Below are 26,083 nucleotides of genomic sequence, written 5' to 3'. Positions count from 1 at the left end.
AATCATCACGAGGTTACCACTCTGCTCCTCCTAAATTCGCCTAGTGCCCCCATAGTTTTGGGGCATCCATGGCTGGTGCAGCATGGCCCTCTTGTTGATTGGTCGAGTAATTCAGTTTTGTCTTGGAGTCAGCATTGTCTTGCCTCGTGTTTGGGTCCTGCTGCTTTTCCCGTGTCTGTGTGTCCTGTCTTACAGGTGGAGACTGCTGATCTGACTGGGGTACCGGCGGAATACCTTGACCTGCGCCGGGTGTTCAGCAGGTCTCGGGCCACTTCCCTGCCTCTGCATCGTCCTTATGATTGTGCCATAGAACTCCTCCCAGGCACTTCTCCGCCCAAGGGTCGTTTATTTTCCCTTTCCGGTCCTGAGAGAGAGGCCATGGATAAATATATCAATGAATCGCTCAAAGCTGGTCTCATCCGACCCTCCTCTTCCCCTGCGGGCGCCAGGTTCTTCTTTGTCAAAAAGAAGGATGGCTCCCTGCGTCCCTGTATTGATTACCGAGGGCTTAACGACATCACTATTAAGAACAGGTATCCCTTACCTCTTATGTCTTCTGCCTTTGAACTTTTGCAGGGAGCCAAGGTCTTTACTAAACTTGACCTCCGGAATGCTTACCATCTAATTCGCATACGTGAAGGGGATAAGTGCAAGACTGCGTTTAACACTCCTACAGGACACTTCAAGTACCGAGTCTTACCATTCGGTCTGACCAATGCCCCGGCGGTCTTCCAGGCCTTGGTTAATGATGTGTTGAGAGACATGGTTAATCATTTTGTCTTTGTGTACCTTGATGATATCTTGATATTCTCTCTATCTTTACAGGTACACACTCAACATGTCCGCTAGGTACTACAACAGTTGTTGGAGAATCAGCTTTATGTTAAGGCGGAGGAGTGCGTTTTCCACGTCCAGTCGGTTTCGTTCTTGGGATTTGTTATTGCGGCTGAAGAGATCCAGGCAGACCCCTGCAAGGTAAGGGCTGTTCCCGAGTGGCCAACTCCAGACTCTCGTAAGGCTCTGCAGCGATTCCTGGGGTTCGCCAACTTTTATCGGCGTTTCATCAGGAATTTTGGTCAGATTGCTGCACCCTTAACGGCACTCACCTCTCCCAAGGTACCGTTCAAATGGAAAGTTGACGCTCAGGAGGCCTTTGATAAATTAAAGTCCCGGTTTATCCTGGTTGCTCCTGTCCTGTCTATTCCAGATCCTGAACGGCAATTTATTGTTGAGGTGGATGCTTCGGACGTTGGAGTAGGCACGGTCCTATCTCAGCGGTCACGCCTGGATGGAAAAGTGCACCCTTGTGCCTTCTTTTCCCATCGCCTGAATCCTTCTGAGCGAAATTACGACATCGGTAATAGGGAATTGTTGGCAGTCAGGTTGGCACTGGGGGAGTGGCGTCACTGGTTAAAAGGCGCAACTCAGCCTTTCCTGGTCTGGACGGATCACAAGAACCTTGAATTTATCCATTCAGCCAGGAGGCTGAGTTCCCGACAGGCTCGCTGGGCCCTCTTCTTCGGTCGATTTAACTTTACTTTGTCTCACAGATCTGGGTCCAAAAATATTAAACCAGATGCTCTCTCCCGTCTGTTTAATGCCTCAGGGGTGAGGGAACCGCCCGAAACTATTTTACCCAAGGAGATGGTGGTGGCATCTCGCTTGGGATATCGAAAGATGGGTTGAGGAAGCCAGGCAGACAAGTCCTAGACCGGGGAGGGCTCCAGCGGGTTGTCTCTTTGTTCCCACCAAGATGTGTTCTGAAGTAATCCAGTGGGGTCATTCCTCTAAGTTCACCTGTCACCCAGGAGTCAGGAGAACGCTGGCTGCCATCCGTCAACGATTCTGGTGGCCATCCATGGCCAAGGACGTCAGGCAGTTTGTGGCCGCCTGCTTGGTTTGCGCTCGAAACAAGAATTCCAATGCGCCTCCCATTGGTCTGCTTCGCCCACTTCCCATCCCATCCCGCCCCTGGTCACATTTTTGGAGGGAATTCTGTCGACAGATCGGGGCCTCTACGAATCTGTCTTCAGGATTTCATCCCCAGACCAATGGGCAGTCCGAGCGGGCAAACCAGGATTTGGAACAAACTCTCCGCTGCCTGACATTCCACAATCCTGGCTCTTGGTCTCAACAACTACCTTGGGTCGAGAACGCCCATAACTCTCTTCCATCATCTGCCACAGGTATGTCCCCTTTTTTTTTCCCTATGCTCCATAGGGTTCCAACCTCCTTTGTTTCCCACGCAGGAACCCGAAGCTGCAGTTCCGTCTGCCCTTGCTTTTGTCCAGCGGTGTCGACGCACCTGGAGGAGAGCTAGGGAAGCCTTGGCCCAGGCTAAAAGACGGACCAAAGCAGCTACTGATCATCACCGGACTCCTGCTCCTCGTTACAGATGTGGTCAAAGAGTGTGGCATTCTACCAAGGACCTGCCTCTCAGGGTAGCCTCACGCAAGTTGGCACCCAGGTTCATTGGCCCATACCAGATCACCAAGGTCTTGAGTCCGGCGGCGATACGGCTCAAGCTTCCTCCTACGCTTGGTCGGGTACACCCTACCTTTCATGTGTCTAGGGTTAAGCCTGTCATTTATTCACGTCTTGTTCCCTCTGCCCCTATTCCCCCTTCCCCCCGTCTAGTGGATGGCTCCCCAGTTTACACTCTGCGGAAATTACTAGACATTAGACGCAGACATCGGGGCTTTCAATATCTAGTGGACTGGGAGGGCTATGGTCCGGAGGAGAGGAGCTGGGTCCCGGCTCAGGACATTCTGGATCCGACGCTGGTTGAGGATTTCCGTCAACGACAAGGTAGGCCCCTCCATGTGGCGCCTGGTGGCGTTCGTAGAGGGGGGGTACTGTCACATCCTTGATCTGATCATGCTGTATGTCTCTCATTTCTGTTTACATGTGGCGAGCACACGTGAATGTTTATTTTGATCGCTCCCTGTATCGCTCCTCCCTCTCGTTACCCTATCTTCCATCTATTAGGATTGATTTTTCACTCACCTGCACTCCATTAGTGATTTTTCCCTCGCGCCCTATATATTCCCCTCTTGTGTGTAGTCCTGTGCTTGATTGTTGTTTGCGAGTGCGCCCACGCCAAGCCACTCTCGGCTCATCTCATCTCGTCTTGTCTCCTGTCGTTGATCTTCTCCCCCATCCTGTCTTGTTGTGCTCCTCCACGCCAAAACCATCATCTTTGCAAACTGCTCCTCCTTAACCTCCTCTGTTGCCAGGCTGGACTGCTTCAGCTTCACGGAGTTTACCGGCTTCAGCTGACTGCCGGCTTCCTCTACCGCTAACGCTCCACTTCCGCATTCCTCACGCGGCCACGCGTCAGCACGCCCCCTGCCGGGTAACAGCATATAGACTATTATTTGTATCCACTTTTGGCTCACTCCGGCTGTCTTTTACCTTCTCCTTTTGAAGACTTTGGAAGGTGCGCTCCCTTTTGGCTGTACCTTATATCAGGACCCGGTCTCTGTGGAGGATTTATCAGCGCCCTCTTCTGGGAGCTTTGATGCAGCAGTTTGTTTAATTTTTTTTATTTTTATTTGTTTATTTATTTTTCCCCAAGCTCCCAGTTGGATTTTGAATTTTCCCTCCAAGGGTTATTTTGTGAAGAAAATAATAAAGTATTCCTAACCCGCACTTGTGTCCGCATGTGTTCCCTGACATATACATATATACATATACATACATATATATACATATATACATACATATACATACATATACATATATATATATATATATATATATATATATACATATACTTCTCTTCTCTATCTACATGGCATCTTTAGGACCAGTCATCCAGAAACATGGATTTTCCTACCACTGCTATGCTGATGATGCCCAGCTATACCTCTCTTTTCACCCTGATGATCCCTCGGTTCCAGCTCTCATTTCAGCCTGCCTGTCAGACATTTCACACTGGATGAAAGATCATCATCTTCAGCTTAACCTCGCGAAAACGGAAATGCTTGAAGTTTCTGCCAACCCGACTCTACACCATAACTTTTCAATCCAGATGGATGGGGCAACCATTACTGCATCCAAAATGGTAAAAAGCCTTGGAGTAACGATTGATGACCAACTAAACTTCTCTGACCACATTTCTAGAACTGCTCGATCTTGCAGATTCGCTCTCTATAACATCAGAAAGGTCCGACTCTTCCTATCTGAACATACAGCTCAACTCATTGTTCAAGCTCTTGTTCTCTCCAAACTGGACTATTGCAACTCTCTACTAGCCGGGCTTCCAGCTAATTCTATCAAACCACTTCAGATGCTTCAGAACGCAGCAGCACGAGTGGTCTTTGATGAACCCAAAAGAGCACATCACTCCGCTACTCACCCGTTTGCACTGGCTGCCAGTTGCTGCTCGCATCAAATTCAAAGCTCTGATGTTTGCTTACAAAGCGACCTCTGGCTTTGCTCCTTCGTATCTGCTCTCACTTCTGCAGATGTATGTGCCCTCCAGAAACTTGGGTTCTGTGAATGAACGTATGAATATATATATATATATATATATATTATATGTATGTGTGTGTATTTATATATATATATAGGCACAGGTACCCATAAATAGTATTTATTTATAGAAAAATACTATTATTCTCTCATTTGTATTGCTAACAATAATGCAATCATTTCTCCTGTATACACCGATAGCTCATCACTGATCCTTTTCCCTACTCATATTGGAAACTCAGGAACTGTAAAGGCCACTCCAATCAAGGTCACTCTATTTGCAGCATCAGTATACATTTGAACATCACTGTAATAATCATTCAATTTAATCTTTCAAATTTGTCTGTACATTTTACTGAGGGAGTGGATTTTCTGATGTCTGTTTTGAATGATTGTATAATTATTAATAAAGTTGAACGTTTAAGCGTCTAGATTGTATGATATATTACAGTCGTCAGCTTGTACAAGTTTCCTACACTGATCTAATGTTCTCAACCTTCCTATAAATAAAGCTCAACTTTATTTATATAGCACCTTAAAACAACATGAATGTTGACCAAAGTGCTTCACAAACATGGCTAAATAATACACAATTAGAGAGACAGGACAATATATGCTATAATATTTAAAAGCTAAAAATAAATGTAAAATATCTGTATAGTCAATGAGTCCTAAAAGAAGAAGAAAAACTGATTTCTATCAATAGGCTAGAGAGAAGAGGGAGGTCTTGACTGGTTGTTTAAATACACTTAATGTAGATGAAGCTTTCATTTCTAAAGGTGAAAGGTTTTGGAGCATAGACTGAGAAGGCTCTGTCTCCTTTTGTTTTCAAGCAGGATTTAGGAACAATTGAGCAGAGGACCTGAGGGATCTTTGAGGAGAACACAAAAGTTTAGATATATAGACAGGCAAGTCAGGGCAAAATATATATAGGCCGGGGCAAACCGGAGCATTTTTAAAATCTTTTTATAAGATTTTAATACAAATATTAAATAAAAATTAAATTCTGAAACTGTGATTCGTTTTCATTATTTTAAATGCTTTATTTCTAGATTTGATTGCTTCACGACATTCATTTCTTCAACATGGTATAGTCATTTCTCCTTATGCCCCGTCTTCATATTAGTCTGATTTGCTGCACACAAACAGAGCATTGCAAGCATCAAGTATTCACCTTGTCATCATCTTCATCAATATACTTCAGTATTTTTCATCACTTGCTCACTGATATAGCTGAATGTCTCCTATTCAGCTGTCTCAAAACACCATATTTCTGTTCCTCTGATGTTTTCATAATAAACACAATCTAAGGGTGTAGGACAGTGTTCCCTGCATCTCCCCAAACATTTTCTCCTCCCTAATCTTTCTAATTTTCTGTTCAGTGCTGACCATTTGATTGAAGTGTGCAATGTGCACAACTATGGTTATAGGTTCATAATAAAGTTGAAATACATATAAAGTTTTTTTCTAAATCTCACAACCTGGTACTGGGCTGTGACCCCTGATCAACACTACAAACAGTTACAGTTTAAATCTTCAGGTGTTAAAGGGTTTCATTTTCAGTAACTTGATATGTATTCAAGAGTTCACCCTTAGCTGATGATTGATAATAAAGCGTGTTTGGCATGCTGTCCCAGGAGAGAGCCCTGGGCTCATAAGATACTCAAGCCCCGGGCTTCCTCCCCGTTAGCAGAGTTTGAGCTCAGGTAGATCTCAATGAACTTCCCCGATTTGTTCCTGGCTAATGACAGATAAACGGATGGCTAAACAGTGCTAATCACTGGGATGTCATGTCACGCAATTTAGAAAGGAGGGGGAGTAGGGGTGGGAGTGGGATTATTCAAGACGAAGATAACTTTGGTAAGAAACTCTGGTTATTTATAGTGAGTTAGGAATCATCTGATTGGTGAATCATGTGTTAGCTAATGCGGGACCAGCTGTGGACAATCATAAGCATGTGATCTTCTTGAAAGTAGTTTATAAATAAACTTCACGTAAATGAACATCCAAACTACGAGAACAAGCTGCCGTTTTGAAAATACCGTTTGTGTGGACAAGGTCTCAGTGTTGAGGACTCTGCTCTCCATTGTGAAGCTTCAGGTGAGTGCTGAGGCTTCTTTTATGTTTAAAGTCCTTTCCACACTCTCTGCATCTAAAACGATCCTCTCCTGAGTGAGTCTTCATGTGTTGCTTAATGGAGTCTTTGCATGTGAGACTTTTTCCACACTGATCACATGTGAACACTATAGTTCCAGTGTGACCATTCATGTGGTTCTTCATGCTAGTTCTGGTTGTGAAGCTCTTTCCACACTGAGCACATGCCAACTGCTTCACTCCGGTGTGAGTTCTTATGTGGTTATTGAGTGTGCTTTTACATCTGAAACTTTTACCACACTCAGTGCATGTGTAAGGTTTCTCTCCAGTGTGAATCCTCATGTGGATGTCAAGGCTTTGTTTTTGAGCAAAACTTTTCCCACACTGTGTGCAAGTGAATATTCTCTCTCCATTGTGAGTTCTCATGTGGACTTCAAGGGTGGCATTTTGCTTAAAACTCTTTCCACACTGAGAGCAAGAGAAAGGCCTCTCTCCAGTGTGAATTCTCATGTGGACTTTAAAGTCATAGATTTTAGCAAAACTCTTTCCACACTGGTCACAGGTGTAAGGTTTCTCCCCAGTGTGAACTCTCATGTGAACATAAAGGTTTGGCTTTTGACTGAAACTCTTCCCACACTGTTTACAGCTGAAAGGTTTCTCTCCACTGTGAATTCTCATGTGGACTTTGTTTTCGGCTAAAATGGTTTCCACATTGATGACAAGTGAAATTACACCTAGATTTAGATTTCCGAGGTCTTCCTCGTGATGACGTCTTTTCAGTCAGTGTGGGTTTTTCATCCGTCGTTATGTCTTGCTGTTTCTCCTCCATTTCATTCTGTTGATGAGTCTCTTCTTTCAGCTCCATCAGGTCTTTTAAAAAAAAGAGTTGACTTTAGTATGAAGGCACAAAACGATAAGCAAGAAATAGATGTTTCATCCAGATATTAAAATGACCTCACCATTTACTCTCCGTCATGTGGTTTTAAACATTTTCTTTATTCTGGAACACAAAGTAAGCCAGTGTTTTTTCACAATATCTTTTTTATAGTGTTCAACAGGATCAAGAAACTCATAAAAGTTTAAAACCACACGAGGGAGAGTAAATGGTGAGGCTATTTTCATTTCTGGGTGAACTATCCCTTTAAACCACAGGTCTCAAACTCAATTCCTGGAGGGTCGCAGCTCTGCAGTTTTGCTCCAACCCTAATCAAACACAGCTGATCCAACTAATCAAGGTCTTTAAGACTACTAGAGCCTATTATGCAGGGGTGAGTTGGAGGTGGTTGAGTTTTAGACCATTGCTTTAAAGGGTTCCAATTATGAACCTTTTTTTACAAGATGTAAAATAAGTCTTTGGTGTTCACAGAATGTGTCTGAGGTTTCGGCTCAAAATCAGATCATATACCTTGCAGAATATTTACTTTTGGGGGTCAGAGGAAAACCAAGCTGTTTTTGTGCCTGTGGCTTTAAATGCAAATGATCAAATGCACTCGCTCTAGATTACTCATGTTGTGTTACCTCTTGTGTATCTTCCACTAGATTTAAACATTTTTAACTTGCTTGGAAGACCCGATTGAGACAAATCCTGCATGTTCATAGCAAGTACGCATAATTCACAGGTGTAAGGTTTCTCCCCAGTGTGAACTCTCATGTGAACATAAAGGTTTGGCTTTTGACTGAAACTCTTCCCACACTGTTTACAGCTGAAAGGCTTCTCTCCAGTGTGAATTCTCATGTGGACTTGAAGGCTTTGTTTTCGGCTAAAATGGTTTAGCTTAAACGCTTATATTTGTGAGTTTGCATTATTGTATATAACTTATGCAAATGTTCCCCGTACTGGGTTGCAGCTGGAAGGGCATCCGCTGTTTAAAACATATGCTGGATAAGTTGGTGGTTCATTCCACTGTGGCGACCCCTGGTAAATAAAGGGACTAAGCTGAAGGAAAATGAATGAATTAACTTATGCAAATGCTTAATGCCACATTTGTGGTAAACTGGAGCTATGAGGAGATGGCAAGATGACATACTTCGCTACTTGTTTTTATTTATTAGAACTTTTGTCTTCGTTTTCTTGCATTTGTGCATGTTCCGGGGCTTAGCCCTACGTAGTGACATTTTTTATACCCGACAAGATGCAGAAATGCCATCTAAAAAGGTGACCTGCTGTTTGTCCAATCAGGGACAGTGACATCATAAATATACAAATAATAAGGTTAACCCCGGGTTTGCCAATGTGAAACGTCTGTTAATGAACACCCAGGATTATTTTTTAACCCCAGGTGTAGCCTGAGCAGTGTGGAACGTGAATACAGATAACTCTGTTATCTGTAAGGATTCTGTTTATCCAGTGTTAGAATGACACAAGGTTAACAGTTTGAAGTGTGAAAAGCCCTAAGAATACTCAGCATCAGCTCTCAGGATAACCAGAGTAAAATGGCAAACAGCGACAATTGTCAATCATGTAATAGCAGTGACCTGATCTCATATGCTATTGTTTTTGAATTTCAGTTGCCTATTGGAGAAATGACCAGGAATAATAAACAGCAGAACACGGTCACACTACTTGCTCAACAAACAAATGTGTTTATGACTATACATACAAAGAAAAATCATAAAATTAGAAAATATGACTTTGCAACATCAAGCAGCATTACGCATGGGCCAGTATAAAATTCTGACGGTATGATAACCTTAAATAAAAATATCACGGTTTCACTGTACTGTGGTTACTGCTCTAAAATATATTCTTTTTAATTGTCTGGGTAAAAAACAAAACACTCTTTCCCCTTTGAACACAATATATTTCTTTTGAGAAACTTTGACAGCATGTTGGAGCAGTAAACATGTCAGGCTAAATAATTCAAATGAATCATTGACTTCTGCTGTCTTCATTTGTTTCAAAAACACAGATTTCTTTACGATTTAAAACGGCATGTTTTGATATCTTTTCTGCTGAAGATACTGTTGTCCTAAAAAACTTAAAACAAAACATAAAAAACCCTTACATATACCGTAGGGACGGTACAGCAGAAAATTTTGGCTGTTTTAAAACCTTGAAATTCTTTCGCTATTTTTACGGTTAATTCTTTTAAGGTGATTTTACTTTTTATTCAAGATAGACTTTGTGTAGTGAGGATATAACTGCCTGAATGTAGATTATAACGGTTTTTAAGCAGTTTTGATAAAATTGTCTGAGAGACACTCAGCCTCGGATAAGAAACAGATTATACTTTAAGTGTGTGTGTTCTATTTGATTGTGGATCCGTTTCACAGGTCTGGAGTCAGCTCTAAACAGTCTAGTGGATGTCTGACATTTATGCTTGAGATACTGTTCAGAATTTTTAATTTTAAAAAACTATATTTTAGATATTTCTTAGCAAAAGATTTTAAATATTGTGTACAAACAAGCTAGCTTTATTTGTATCCATACACCTTTTCCAATATAAACTTTCTTTATATTAATTATAAACAAATGAACAAATGTAAAATTGAAAGTTTTAAAAACTATAATAAACTAAATCTATGCACAACAATCTGTCCAGGTCGATGTCCTCAGCAGTAAATACATGGAGCATGTTTAAACAAATGTTATTGTAAGGAAAATAATTAAACCATTATGATAAATAGAGTTAAAATGACCTTTTTGAATGAAAAGTTGAAAGTTTTATTGAGATGGATTGTTGGTGATTGTATGGATTTTGACCAGATTGGGTAGCAAAACAAGAACAAAGGAAAATGAAGACTTGCTTAAAAAAGATTTAAGACCTATAACACAATATTTCAGTAAATTTAAGACTTTTAAGACCTAAATTTTTGATTTTGGAATTTACGACATTTTAAGACCCCGCAGAAACTTTGTTTAAACACAATAGCCCTGGTAATTAGTTATTATAATAATGATCTAATTCTAACTCAGACACTATCTGTGAGAACTAGTAACAACTACTAGAAACAAGTTTAACCCCATAAAGAAGTTGATGAATAAATGGGAATTGTGATCAATGTGACATGCAAATGGAAAGTACTAAGCCAACACAACCACTGTAATAGCAGATATCTTCTATGAGAATACTGTAGGTTAAATATCCTCAGCTCAGTTAATTTTATTTTATTTTTTTATAGTGCCAGTGCTCAAGGATGCTTTACAAACAGTAGGAGAACAAAAAAAGCAATAACCTTAAGAAGGTAGAGAAAATGGGAGACTAATAATACATAAAATGGATGAGAAAAGACATGAGAACAAGTGACGAAAGAAACTCATTCCTGTCTTTCAATGAGTGCTTATGTGCATTTAGGAGAACTAGGCAGCACACTCAGGACTGCAAGATGGATTTAATTTAGTATTCTTATTATTAAAATATATCTGAATGAGGATCAAATGACTGAGTTGCTCTTTGAGAATGAAAACCAACCTGTTTGTTCCTGCAGATCTTCCTGCTTGACTGTGAATGTTTCTTCAATCTTCACATCTTCACTCTCCTCTTTAATAAACGCCATCTTTATAACAGTGTGGAGATCAGTCGCTTCAGCAGGAGTTTTTCTGTGTTTGGACACTTTATCCTGTTTAAAATGAACAAAACAATGAACAGAAACAAAATAACTTCTCTTCAATACTTGCTTTAACAGTTTCTTTATATGAGAGTAATTAACAAAAAGAAATCAGGTAAAACGTTTCTTTAAAACACTTATTACACACTTTTGTTGCTTTATTCAAACAATAGCCCTTGGTTACTGAGAATAAAATAGTACTACGTTGTATAAAGGGTTAAAATATTATTTCCAACAGCAGGAACATAATTTAGCATCGGATGAAAAACCTGAAACTTTAATTAAATCGGTTTATATCTGTGAACGTTTTAAAATAAACCTTGCTCCAGTTGAATCCCAGCGCAGAAGCGGCGCCGCCTGATGACGTCACACAGCATGCCAAAATAAGTCTTTTTTGTTTAGCTTTTTTGCCACTAACTGTTGCAGTCATGACTTATTGATACATTTTTCCCGTTTTACTTTACACTATATCTGCTCTCTCTCTCTCTCTCTCTCTTTCTCTTTCTCACACACACAAACCTTTAATCTAAACATTTTAAGACAATTTTGAGAAACTTTTTAATCCAGTTCATGATGACGTGCATGTCTACAACACATTACTTCCTATTAATATCTGAATCCAAATCTCATCCTCATAATTATGACCTCTTTTTTTTTTCTATTTCTACAACTTCATAGGCCTATACAGGGTTTCTTTTTTTCATATGAATTTTCGTCTCTTATTATCTGTGTTCCACGTTTCCTGCCATTCTTTAGCAATATCTTCAGTAATAATATTTAATTTACCTTTACTTACAGAAGCATTAAAGGGGTAGTTCACATAAAAATTACAATTCTGTCATTTACTCATCCTTTACTTGTTCCAAACCTGTTTGAGTTTCTTCTGCTGAATGCAAGTGAAGAGAATACAGAGGCTAAACAGCCACTATATGGTTCAACAGTTCCTACTTTGGCTGCTTTTTTCAACATTTTCTTGCACACAAAATGTTCTTGGAACTCGATTACAATTGAACCACTAAAGTCACATAACCTGTTGTTTTTGGTTCCTTTCCTGGACTTTGAGCATCTCGGGACTCTTGCTGTCAGTGACAGACGAGGGAGCTCTCTGATTTCATCTAAAGTGTCTTCATTTGCGTTCTGAAGATGAGTTCTCAGGGGATTGAAACAACAGGTAGAGGGACAATCGTTCTCGAGTGCCTAGTGTACACTATAGCGCACGCCTCCCACCACTGCTGATATACAGCCACATCACACTGCTTTTTTAAATACATTTTTTATTGCAATAACAACAGGCCATTACAAAAAATAGAAATACAAAAACTGATAGCACTGCTACTTGAGTGATATTACTCATATATTCATTCATTTTCTTTACGGCTTAGTACCTTTATTAATCAGGGGTTGCCATAGTGAAATGAACCGCCAACGTATCCAGCACATGCTTTACGCAGTGGATGCCCTTCCAGCTGCAACCCATTACTGGGAAACATGCATACACACTGATTCACACGCACCGTATGCATACCACATGTCTATGGACTTGGGGGAAACCAGAGCACCTGGAGGAAACTTACATGAACACGGGGAGAACATGCAAACTCCACACAGAAATGCCAACTGACCCAGATGAGGCTCGAACGAGCAACCTTCTTGCTGTGAGGCAATCGTGATACCTAATGCACCACTGTGACGCCTCACACATGTATAATTATTTGAGGTATTAAACTGGTATTGGTAAAGAACTATGCTTACTAATGGTTGTTATTTTTAAAACGTGTGAAAAGGCACCATTCAGATGTAACTGTGTAATGATCTGGGGAATCAAGCATGTAATGTTATAGACACCTTTGCTTATTTGTCTTAAGAGATGTAAGGCAGGTCCTGTTCATGTAATATGCTTTAGGCTATCAAGTTGGTATTGGCATGAACAACTATACCTGTTCACAGGTTTATTATATGTAAAATGATCCTATTCAGTTAATGGTCTGGCCTATTAGGCAGCTATTAATAAAGATGATTGCTCATGATGATGATCCATTTATTTAAATGAATATGACAAGTATTTAAATTTCATTGTTGCAAACTTGTTACAGGAGTAAGTGCAGTTGTTGTTTTATGTGATGTCCACCACTGTAATTACACCATAGTGAAAAAGAAGTCTGAGAAATGCTGTAGTTGGTGTAGGTGGAGCAGGTTAATCACATTCAAAGTTCTGCATTGTGTAGATATGAAAGTGAACTCTTGTCATTGAATTACCCCGTATAAACTGATACAATAATTTTACTTGTGATGTAATTATTTTCTAATTATAAATATATAAATGCATGACAGATTTAATAGTGGACTCCAGAAAGGTAAGACCAAACCTTGAAATCGCATCACGTGAGTGCATGAGACCAATAGAAGATCAAAACATGAGCTACATGGAGCAATCACTCACTTTTAGCAACGTCTAATCATATTGTTTTTTCCCCACCTTTTTTGCAGCGCCGTACAACAGAATTTTGCAAGCACAAACTTTAGTGTGACCACGACCTAACTTGCTTTCAGATTAACTATGCCCAGCTACTATATATATAGACAGAGTGACAAAGTGGGTGCATTTAGAAGCTGCTGTGCTGTGGAAGTTTCTAATTAAAAGTTGCTTTCTTGATTTCTTTGTGTTGCTTGGTTTGTTGTTGGGTGGATCTCATCCCCTTGCCCAGTTTGCTTCTCAGAGGAGGTTAAAACATCTGATGTGCACACAGTAAATATGTACACTTATGTTTCCTGTTTTTCCTCATGTTGTGTTTGAAACTGAATGTTGTCAAGCTTAACATTCCCACCCTGCCATAGTGAAATATTCATTAATAAAAAAATAATTCAAATTTAAAATATAGATCTTAAAGAGCTTAAAAGGGGAAACACTTTATCAGCTTCAGATACATCCTGTGTTAAATAAATTAGCCAAAATTGTCCTCCTTGTCATTGTCCACCCTGTCACAAATCCTTACTTGACAGGGTGGACATATGCATTATTATTGGCACTTTATTAATTTATTGTTTTATTGTTAATTAGTTAATGTTTTTATGTTACAACACTTATACACACACGCTTCACCAGTAGATGCAATATATGAGGGGACTATACAAACCTTTTGGCAATATCTGTCTCAGTCTGTATAAAGGATATCATTTTAAAGTCCATATAATGGAGCTCACTGACTGTTTGAAATAAAACTACAGCCCTAAGTATTTGTACATTTATGTGAACATCTGTAATCTAATTATTTACCTTATTCTGAAAAAAAAAACAAAAAACAGTATTATTAAGGTGTTTAACTTGAGTTGTCTCAAACATTCCCTTCACTTCTCCAATACAATGAACAATACAAAGATTTACATTCATTAGCAAATGTAGTTTAATTTGACTATAATTGTTTATTTTCCCTTTAATTTGCATATTGATAAAACCTAATTGATAACAGAAGAGGCGGCATGGTGGCTCAGTGGTTTGCAGTATTAGTGAAAACAGAAGTTGAATTCTTAAAAGCGTTTACAACCGTTTTATATGAACCCTTTAATATTTCTTGTTGTACCTGTTGTTTTTCAAATGTTCCTCCATATTTAGTTCACTAAATAAAGCCTTTGTCCATTCTGTCATGCCAATGTCCACCCTGTCATCTTGTTTTCCAAAGTCATTTTCAACTTTTATGAAATTGAAACAAATTATTTATAACCTCAGCAAAACATCTCGTGTGATTTCTTAATTACCCAATAAGGGCCAGTTAACATTGTTTAAAGGTTTGACAAAATATTTTAGATCTTGGGTTTTATTTCGAAAATTATGTGCACTGATTGCATATTTTATTGGAAAAATGTTTTGTCCATTATTTCATTATTATAAATAGACTTTTTCCATAAAGTTGGGTTGTTAAAGGGACATATTACCTCTCTGAAAATATACATAATATAATCACACTGCAATGAAGATATACTTATACTACTTTGAATTTGTTCATGACAGGATTGACACAATTTGAGGTTTGTTTCCTGTTTTTCTGCTTGCAGATTATTTGTAAAAAGTGCAGGAGCTTGACCAACATACACTTCTTACAGCATAAGGTCTAATTAATACAACAACTATGTGGTTAAATCAAAAATCTCTAACTTTATCTTTTTTTTTTTTTTTTGAAAATTGTGGTGTCTCAAAGGCACTTTATAGTTATAAAAATTGTCTTAATATGTTTAGATTAAAGGTTTTGATCAACTTTAAATACTGAATGTCTGTGTCTGTGTGAGAGATAGCAGATATGTTGTGTAAAGTGGAAAACGAGGGAGAAATGTATCAATAAGTCATGACTGAAACATTTTGTGGCAAAAAGGCTAAACAAAAAGGACTTTTATTTTGGTGTGGCGTGTGACGTCATAAGGCTGCGCTTCTCCCGCGATCTGATTCAAGTGGAGAAAGGTTTGTTTTATAACTTTTACTGATATAAAGTGATTGATAAAAGTTTCAGGTTTTCCCTCTGGTGCGAAATATGTACCTGTTGTTGACAATATTATTTACCCTTTATACAACGTAGTACTATTTTACTCAGAGTAATCGAGGGTTACTGTTTGAATAAAGTAACAGAAATGTGTGTAATATGTGTTTTAATGAAGGTTTAATTCATTAAATAGCATAATGTCGTTCTATGTATACATCACTATATATACAAAAATGGAACACTAGTTTTAATCAGCTCATTTGTGGCAATAGTTTCTTGCTCTGACTTACCTGATATCTTTATTGAGGTAAGGTTGGTTTTACATTCGCACATTCAGAATTTCTCCTAAACTAACTTAATATAACTTTTTTTTTGTAATTATATGCTAATTCTAAACAGGGAAATCATCTCATCAAAATGCAACATTGTTCACATTCAATTAATTAGAGGTAAATTTGGTTTTATATTAGCACATTCGTTCTTTTAGAAGTCTGTTTACCATGGTACTTTGAATATTCAATCGGAATTAGCATGCAAGTATGACTTGAAAACAACATTAACACTGTTTATTTGACTGTGAACAATGTTGTACGCTGATAATCATTGGCTGCTTATTTGATTTGCCTATTTAGAATTTGAAAAGAATACTTTGCTGAAATTATATTATTAAGGAGAATGTCGGAATATCCAAATATAAAACCAACTTTACCTCTATCTCAAATAAATAGTAATGTTGTTTTCAAGTCCTACTTAGATGAGATTTCTCAAGACTCAAAGTACCATGGTAAACAATACAGGGACCATGTGACAAGTTGTCACTGAATAAATGTGTGAATATAAAACCAACTTTACCTCAATGATTTCTTTTTGATTTCTTGTTTCTTTCATCTTTTTGTTAATTTCTCTCATTAAAAGAAACTGTTGAAGCAAGTGTTGAAGAGAAGTTATTTTGTTTCTGCTCATTGTTTTATTCATTTAAACAGAACATTTTTATAGTTTTGTTCATTTTAAACAGGATAAAGTGTCCAAACGCAGAGAAAAACTCCTGCTCAAGCGACTGATCTTCACACTGTTATAAAGATGGCGTTTATTAAAGAGGAGAGTGAAGATGTGAAGGTTGAAGAAATATTCACAGTCAAACATGAAGATCTGCAGGAACAAACAGGTTTATTTTCATTCTCAAAGACCAACTCAGTCATTTGATCCTCATTCAGATATATTTTAATAATAAGAATACTAAATTAAATCCATCTTGCAGCCCTGAGTGTGCTGCCTAGTTCTCCTAAATGCACATAAGCACTCATTGAAAGACAGGAATGAATTTCTTTCTTGTTACTTGTTCTCATATTTTTTGTCATTATTTTATGTATTAGTCTCCGATTTTTTATTTTTTTCTCTACCTTCTTAAGGTTATTGCTTTTCTTGTTCTCCTACTGTTTGTAAAGCGTCCTTGAGCACTGGCGCTATATTAAATAAATAAAAACAATAAATTAAAACTAATTTAATTGAGCTGTCGATATACAGTATTCTCGTAGAAGATATCTGCTGTTACAGTGATCGTGTTGGATTAGTACAGGGGTGTCCAAACTTCGTCCTGGAAGGCCGGTGTCCTGCAGCTTTTAGCTCCAACTTGCCTCAACACACCTGCATGAATGTTTCTAGAAAGCCTAGTAAGGGCTTGATTAGCTTTAACATGTCCGGTAGTCACGTGTATAATCATATCACCAAGAGAGGATGCGCGCAAAGCAACTGGGAATAAAAGGTGTGTTCAGTTCGCTAGGATCATCAATCATCATCAAATGTGATCAAGAGTTTCACAAGTTTAAAATGTTTTAAAACAGAGCATGTGTGTAATAAATTACAGCGATTCACTTCAGATGCACTTAATCAGCACAGTCAGAACAATTATAAAGGAAGACGCTTCAGTCTCGGTTTGTGGACGTTAAATCAGGTTTATTTTGTACATTAATATAAGAGATATCCATACAGCAGTGGATATTACCAGTATCATGTCACATATGCGTACAAAACAAGTGCAAAGCTTACTCTCTCTCTCTTACTCTTACTCTCTTACTGTAGTATTTCTCACACACGTTACGTGAGATCTGCTTCCTGAGGCAGCTGAGGGCGGCGATTGCTGACAGGCACGTGGGAACGGTGGGCTAGGAGGACTAGCCTTAAAGGCCCAGTACAAAAAAACAGCAAAACCTTTTTTCCAGCTATAATATAGACACTTCAAACAGCTCTAATAAATAATCTGATGGGTGTTTTGAGCTGAAACTTTACAGACACATTCTGGGGACACAAAAGACTTATATTAAATATGAAAAAAGGGGTAACCTATGTGCCCTTTAAATGGTTTAATTGCTTAAATCACAAGGCTGCGTATAGGAATTGGCACTAACAAAGGAAGTATGGTCGATATTTCCTTTCATGACAAATCATCATTTTCAATAGCACTGGCAAAACTACAGCATACTTTTAAGGCCATAGAGAGACTTTTTGTCCATTTTTAAACAATACTTTCAAGCTTTGAAATGTTTAATTAAAGTATATGATGAAAAGATTTAAATTTGGGGTTTTATTTACGTATTTTACACTGTTTTTCTTATTTGCTCATTGTTGTCTGTATAATATTTTATTTTACACTTGATCTTAAACTGAAATAATTTTACAAAAAAGACAAGAACACTGTCAGTAAAAAAATTATAAAACAAATGACTTCGTTTCACTTGAGGTGTTTGAAATATGACAACACTACATTTCTCAAAGCAGTGTTTCACTGGGTGGCGGTTTAGGTGTACTGCTCCTTTAAGGCTAGTCCTCCCCGCCCACCGTTTCTACGTGTTTTTCTGCGTGCCTTAATCTCCTCACTCGGCTGTGTCAGACAACAAACAGACATAAAGGAAGCAGATCTCATGTAGCGTTTGTGAGAAATACTACAGTAAGAACTTTGCCAATGAGTATTTATTGTGCAGTTGCATCACAGAGTCACACAAAGTTCACACACACACACCGCCGCAGCAGACACACACACACACATACACACACAGACAGAGCACCCGTTTAGCTTTGCACTCTTTTTGCACGCAAATGTGACTGGATACAGGTTAATCTCCGTTGCTGTATGGATATCTGTTATATTAATGTACAAAATAAACCTGATTTAACGTCCACAAACCGGGATTGAAGCATCTTCCTTTATAATTGTTCTGAGACACGGCTGTGCTGATGAAGTAAAGCTAAGCTAAATCGCTGTAATTCATTACACACGTGCTCTGTTTTAAAAATTTTAAACATGTGAAACTTACTCTTGATCACATTTGATGATGATTGATGATCCTAGCGAACTGAACACACCTTTTATTCCCGGTTGCTTTGCGCGCGTCCTCTCTTGCTGATATGATTATACACGTGACCACCAGGACATGTTAAAAAGCATAGCTGGCAATCAATCGGTGGGCGGGGGGACCACACTCCTACATAAAGTTGCGGTCGATCTGAAAACCGCTCCAATTGGTCCACCGTTTTTTATGTTGCTAAATTGAAAAAAAAGTACTGGGTGTGTTTATTTCACCCCAAAATGACTGTCTATACACCATACATGCACATATGTCTGTCCAAACAGCTTGAAAAGTAGATTTTTCACCATAGGTGCCCTTTAAGACAGATCAGAATACTGCTAATATGTATAAATCACATAAATACCTCATCCAGAAACATTTCTAGAATAATTTTTTTGTCGTAAAGAAATAAAAAATTTCCACCTTTGCTAAAAGTTCTGCTAGGCTAAGTTTCACTTCACAATACAGCCAAATAAGTCTGTTAGCATTGTCACCGGTCATGCACCGATCTAATTCTAAATACTTTATTTTTTGACTAAGTTTGGTCAAGGAGCACAGATAAATTATTTCTACTTCTAAGAGATCGCTGGTGTATACAGTCTGAGCACACACACACACGATGATGAGATCATGAGATGACTTGCAGTTCATTTGAAAAAGCCTATTCAAGAGCTCGCATATCCAGTTTTTGCAATTTAATGCACTCTCATGTTAAAATAAAGCATTTGCAGAAATGAATAATTGCGCAATACCTGCATTCCCGCGCTGACATTCAGATAATTCAGTATTAAACCTGGCTTCAGAAGAGTGACAGGTCGTCGGAGAGAAGAGAGCCAAACATGTGTAGATTGTCGAAATGGAAAAGGATTATTCTAATAAAACATTTGCTTTTAAGTTGATATTTTTTGCCACTGTAAAGGCCTTTGTCCCGCCCATTTTAAAGTTGACTGTGATTGGTCACTTTTCATGTCAGTCAAATCATGGCTTCGGAATCCCGGTATATTTTTAAATTATATTTTTGATGATATAATGAATGTTTTGGTCTACTTTAGCAGCGAGAATAGATCCGATTAATCCGAACAAAGATCATAAATTTGCACATTTATTTTTTCAAAAAAAAAATTTTTTTCACTGCTCTACACAGATGCATCTTTACATTCAGTCGGTTCAGTCCTCTCACAACATGTGGATGGTAAGGAGCATGTTATTGCATATGCCAGCCATGTGTTGTCAGCTTCAGAAAGAAAGTAATCTAACTTTGATCGAGAGTTATTTGCCATTGTGTGGTCGGTGCACCATTTTTGCCATTACCTTGCTTGTCACCCTTTCGCCATCATCACCGATCATAAACCGTTGGTCGGGCTCAAAAAGCCGCCATTGGACCATGATTCAACAGGTAGACGAGCACGTTGGGAAGTCTAATTAGATCTCTATGATTGGTGCGAGCGCCACCGTGAAGGAGCTAAACATTTAAACGCAGACTCCATGTCTTCACGGCCGCATGTTGAGTTCATGCAAGAGGGTGATGGCATCAAAAGAGAGTCAGTCACATTTTCAGTTGCAACACAAACAGAGTCTGAACCACAAGTAACTCTGGTGCCAACACTGAGGGCTCTATTTTGACGATCAATGCTGGGCGCAAAAGCATTAAGGTTGTGTCGGAATCCAGTTTTGCTATTTTAAGGATGGAAAAATCCGCTTTGCGTTGTGGCGCATGGTCTAAAAGGGTTGAGCTTATGTTTTTGTTGAGTTATAGGTGTGTTTTGAGAATAAACCAATCAGAGTTTCATCTCCCATTCCCTTTAAGAGCCATAGCGCTTTTGCTATTTACATGACGGACTTTGTAAGTGGAAAAACTGGATGGATAGACATTGTGGTGGTGGAAGGGGAAGTACGATGGCTTGTTCAACCATAAACCAAGATGGAGTTCTCTCAGGAGGGAAGGACCAGTGTGCGAGATGTCTCAGACTGAAGGCGTAATAATGAAATAAATGCTCAGGAAGCCCCAACCCTTTTTTATCAACTGGCCGTTGCGATGTACTCCTATGTAACCTAGGGTGCTTATTGTTCCAGTGAAATGAATTGACTAAATTATCAAAATGTTTTAAATATTGTAAAGAAATATTTACAGGGATATACTGAAGTAGAGAAGTAACTTCAGAAAGGCAATTGATTTTGAGTATGATAGTTTGTTATTTTGAGTACCTCAGAGCAGTGGTTCTCAAATCTGGTGCTTGTGCAAAATGAGTTGACAACCGTCCCAAATTAATTTTTAGCTCTTATTACTAGATCTTAGAATCACACCTGAGAAACCACAAAAGCAGAGATTTGGCTTATCTGTAACTGCTTAAGATCAATTTGCACCAGATCAGCAAGAAACAACATTTGTTTGAGTTACTTCACCGACTGGCCTCGACAAAACAAGACATTCTTGACTGGTTGGTGACTCGGCTTCAGTGACGTCCTTGGGATTCACTCGCCTGTGAGTGGAAGTTGTCCTGGGTTACCGGGGTGACAGACTCTGCTGAGAGTCAGTTTGCAGAAGTTTTTTGCATTTTCGATGGTTTCTAAACTTTAAGAGGTTGCATGGAAAGTTCTTTGTGACGTGATTGCATGGTGGTGCAGTGTCCGAGAGCAAGGCAAGAGGAGGCTGAGAGCAGCAGCGAGCTAATGCAAAAAGCAAAGTTTTACTGTTGCAGTAGGTTTTTAAGTGATCTGGTTTGGTCCATCCCAATGGCACTGTCTTCCAATGAGCAGTTGCCATGGAGGGTGGGCCCAAGACCCGTACCATTATGCTCAGTGTAAGTCATTAACAGACTGCTTGGTAAGTTCATGTGGTAAAATGTCTTGCAAGTTTGTTACTATCTTAAATCAAATGTTACAAGACAAATACTGTTTCTGATACTAGTTTTTCATTTACACCAATGTATTGCAAATATCACTAGCTCTTGTTTAGCACCAGACATCATACATTTCAGACACATACAGAACGATTCATCTGCTATAACGGTTAAAAAACATTGATTTACTTGGTTGCAATAAACACATGTAGTATTCAAAGAAAGCCAATGCCCCAGAGGGACACATTTAGTAATCTCCTTTAGTGTCTGGAATTTTTTTTGATGTAGCGCACAATTCTTAAATGCACAAATCTAATTTTTGTTAATTTGCAGAAATTTCATTATGAATAGTGCTGTGCATGGATTAATGTTATTTTGTTTTAGTATTTTATTATTTTTGAGACCAAGAATCTTACATTTGAGAAAATTACATTTAAATTTAGTTGGGAATAGGAAGACATTCCTCCAGCATGAAACAGTCAATAAAAAGGTTTTGGCAAGTGATTTATAGCCTGTGCTCACCCCCAATTGGAGGCTCCTGGAGGGGATGTAGACCTTCAGCAGTAGGTGGATGTAAGAGGGTGCAGTGCCAGTGATTTGAACTTTATACGAGCCTCGAGCAGTAACCAATTCAGAGAGATAAAAAGAGGAGTTACATGGGCTCTCATTGAAGACCAGATGAGTTGCAGTGTTTTTGAGCATCTGTAGAGGATTAAGGGTGCAGGATGGAAATCCAGCTAGAAGAGCACTGTTGGAGTCCAGCCTTGAAAGGATAAGTTTGCACTAAAAGTTGTGTGCAGCATGATCTGTTAAGAAGAGTCAGATTTTTCTAATGTTAAAAAATGCAGATCTGCATGATGGAGCTTTGTTAGCAATGTCCTCTTTGAAGGAAAACTGATCATCCAGAAACACCCTTTGATTATTTACCGAACTACATGGGGTAATGGTGGATGATCCCAGCTGGATTGAGAAATTGTGTTGAATGTGTGGAGTTGCAGGGAAGGTGATGTAAGCAGTTGATGATGTCTTTTTCCAAGTCGATATCCTTCAGGCAGTTTGATGCGAGTCAAAAATGTGGAAATTTAGTTGAAAACAGCCCTTTGTAGTGTTTTAGCAATAAATAGAAGATTTTTTTTTAGATTAGATTCAACTTTATTGTCATTACACATGTACAAGTACAAGGCAACGAAATGCAGTTTAGGTCTAACCAGCAGTGCAATAGCAGCAAGTGCAGGATACAGGTATAAGTTATAAAGTGCAGTTATAGAAAAACTATGGTGATATTTACAGATGGATGTACTATCAACATTATATACAGGTTGTATTAGCTATGAACAGAGATTTGCATAAATGAATATATGTACATGATGCTATTAATAATCAGGAGTGGCAGATAGATAAACAATTACAAATTACAAATGTCCATTAGCTGTGGGTATGTACAGTTCAAGTAAATGAATCAGTGCAATGAATATGTGCAAACTTTAAATGTGCAAATGTTAAATAGTGCAGTGATTGTGAGGAGTATAAGTTAAAGGAGTGTGGGGGGTGTATTGGGGGGGCAAAAGAGTCAGTGAGGGGCAGAGTTCAAAAGGAAGACAGCTCTGGGGAAAAAGCTGTTCCTCAGTCTGCTGGTTTTTGTCCGGGGGAGCCTGAAGCGCCTGCCGGAAGGCAGGAGAGAAAACAGTCTGTGAGCAGGGTGAGAGGTGTCCTTAAGAATACTGCGTGCTCGGCGCAGACAGTGTTTCTTCTGGATGTCCTCAATGGCTGGCAGTGTAGTCCCTGTGATGCGTTGGGCAGTTTTCACCACCCGCTGCAGTGCCTTACGCTCAGCAACAGAGCAGCTTCCATACCAGACTGTGACGCAGTTGGTCAGGATGCTTTCTATTGTGCAGCGGTAGAAGTTCACCAGGACGGCTGATGAAAGCTGGTTCTTCTTAAGTTGCCTCAAGAAGAATAGGCGCTGATGAGCCTTCTTGACCAGGCTGGAGGTGTTGGTGGTCCAGGAAAGGTCCTTTGAGATGTGGGTCCCCAGGAACTTGAAGGATGAGACAGGCTCAACGACCATCCCATTAATGTGGATGGGATCATGCGAGCCTGTTCGTCCCTTCCTGAAGTCCACAATGAGCTCCTTGGTCTTATTGGTGTTAAGGAGCAGATTATTGTCGGTGCACCAAGTGGCCAGATGCTGTATCTCCTCCCTGTAGGCAGTCTCATCATTATTGCTGATTAGACCAATCACTGTGGTGTCATCTGCAAATTTGATGATGGTGTTGGATCTGTTCACAGGCCTACAGTCGATGGTAAAAAGGGAGTAGAGGAAGGGGCTCAGCACGCAGCCCTGTGGTACACCAGTGTTGAGTGTGATGGTGGTGGAGCAGATGTGGCCTGATCTAACATTCTGAGGTCTGTTAGTCAGAAAGTCCATAACCCAGTTGCAGAGAGACGTGTCGATATCCAGGTCTCTGAGTTTGATCAGTAGCTTAGAGGGTATGACAGTGTTGAATGCTGAGCTGAAGTCAACAAACAGCATTCGTGCATAAGTGTTTTTATTGTCCAGGTGTGTGAGTACAGAGTGCAGTGCTATGGAGACAGCATCTTCTGTGCTCCTGTTGCCACGGTAGGCAAACTGATGTGGGTCCAGTGTGGATGGCAGAGAGTCTTTCAGATGTGCCAGGACCAACCGCTCGAAGCACTTCATGATGATGGGTGTGAGTGCTACAGAAGGAGAGAGACTGGTCTGTATTTTTTTCATCCAATGAGGTGTTGAGTGATGTTTTTTGGAACAGCGAGGTTACCCAGGCCTGTGTAACACCACTGGCCCTACACCACCCAACCTGCTCTGAGCTGAGATCGAACTGGCGACCTTCCGCATGGCAATTGATCTAACAAGTAGGCTAAAGACCATGGCCCCTACGTCCAGAGTACCTTTAGAAGTTAGAGGAGTGAGGTTTACCTGCACAGCACTTCACTAGCTGGCCTCCATTTCACCTGCTTAAAAGTGGTTGGGGATGTGCCAGTGTGGAGGGAAGGAAGAGAGTGAATTTTTCTTCAGAGGGTGTTGTTTGATGGAGATTTAGGTTGGATTTGGTGGGAAATAGACTGCTAATTTGAGTGTTTTTGTGTAAAGAAGGAGGTCAGCTAATAAGGAGTTGGTGGAGGAGGACAGAGCAGGGTATTAAATGTCCTAAATAGTTTGCGGATGTCTGAAGTGTTGTTAATTTTGTTATCATAGTATGGGGTTTTGGCCGAATGGAGTTGGGAGACTAATGATGCCAGCTGAGTTTGATACCTGCTAAGGTCAGTGGAGGCTTTTGATTTGTGCCATTCTCTCTCTGTTGCCCTGGGTGCTGTTCGATGTTATCTCAGAACATGCTCTAACCCTAACACTAACCATTCTCTCAGACCATCTGACAGCCAGGGGTTAGAGGGAGTAGGGTAAATTGGTCTGGTGGTGACAGGACAGATCTCACCTTGGCAGGATGTTAAAGTGTTTCTGCTGCACTATTTACATCAAGAAGTAAGAACTGTTTGTGTGAGGGAAGAGAGGATGTAACAGTTGAGAAGTGTGTGGAGGACAAACCAATTTTCACTAGTAGCAATTTAGTTGTTGAAATTAACAATTAAATTCTTGATATCAACAATTAAGTCTGAAGGCAGCCTACATTTAGTGAAGTTTCACAAACTAATTTCGAGAGGAGCACGTGATATGATTGACCACAGCTGGTCTCTCATCTACAATCATTAGTTAGCCAATCAGATTAATCCAAACTCACTATAAGAAGCCAAGCAAAAATTACTCCCTTATCTTCGTTTTCCGAAGAAAGCTCTTGACAGGACTGCTCCAGTTCCATCACAAGCTACTAAAATGCAACATCTCTCTACAACCCATCAACAATTCTACTACCATCATCTGACTACAACAAATCAACAACAGCAGCAATACAACAACAGCGGAAATAACAAAACAGCAGCATCAAGACTACTCTCACATCATCAACAACATGGACATGAGTGAAATCTCCGCTGTCCCAGAAAGACCAGCCCTGGCTCAACAACACCATGCTCAGCCTGGAAGCCGACTGGATACAGAGGCTCCAATAAGAGGCAGAAGGCCTATCCGCTCTACTTCAGCAAGGACCCAAAGCCGCATGCAATCTCCATCTCCCGTTACTCCAAATCGTCACCCACCTTCTTCAGCTTCTTCATACGCCTCTACAAGATCATCATCCCTCACTTCCTCACTTGGCCTCCAGCTCCACATTTCAGTGAAAACTCCAGCCCTACTCTTCCAGCCATCCCTTCCACCATA

General features: G+C 39.7%; 1 protein-coding gene and 1 pseudogene across 1 annotated transcript in view; both read right to left on the bottom strand.

Moving 5' to 3' along the window:
• Positions 1–26,083, bottom strand: part of LOC130222130 (gastrula zinc finger protein XlCGF8.2DB-like) — a 237,408-nt gene that overhangs the window by 124,271 nt on the left and 87,054 nt on the right. The window lies entirely within an intron of this gene.
• On the bottom strand, positions 6,533–11,133 carry LOC130222158 (gastrula zinc finger protein XlCGF8.2DB-like; annotated as a pseudogene).

The sequence above is a fragment of the Danio aesculapii genome, chromosome 4, assembly GCF_903798145.1.
Source record: "Danio aesculapii chromosome 4, fDanAes4.1, whole genome shotgun sequence".
Lineage (NCBI taxonomy): Eukaryota > Metazoa > Chordata > Actinopteri > Cypriniformes > Danionidae > Danio > Danio aesculapii.
Note: the sequence above shows the minus strand (reverse complement) of the source record. Positions and strands in the feature narration are given on the sequence as shown.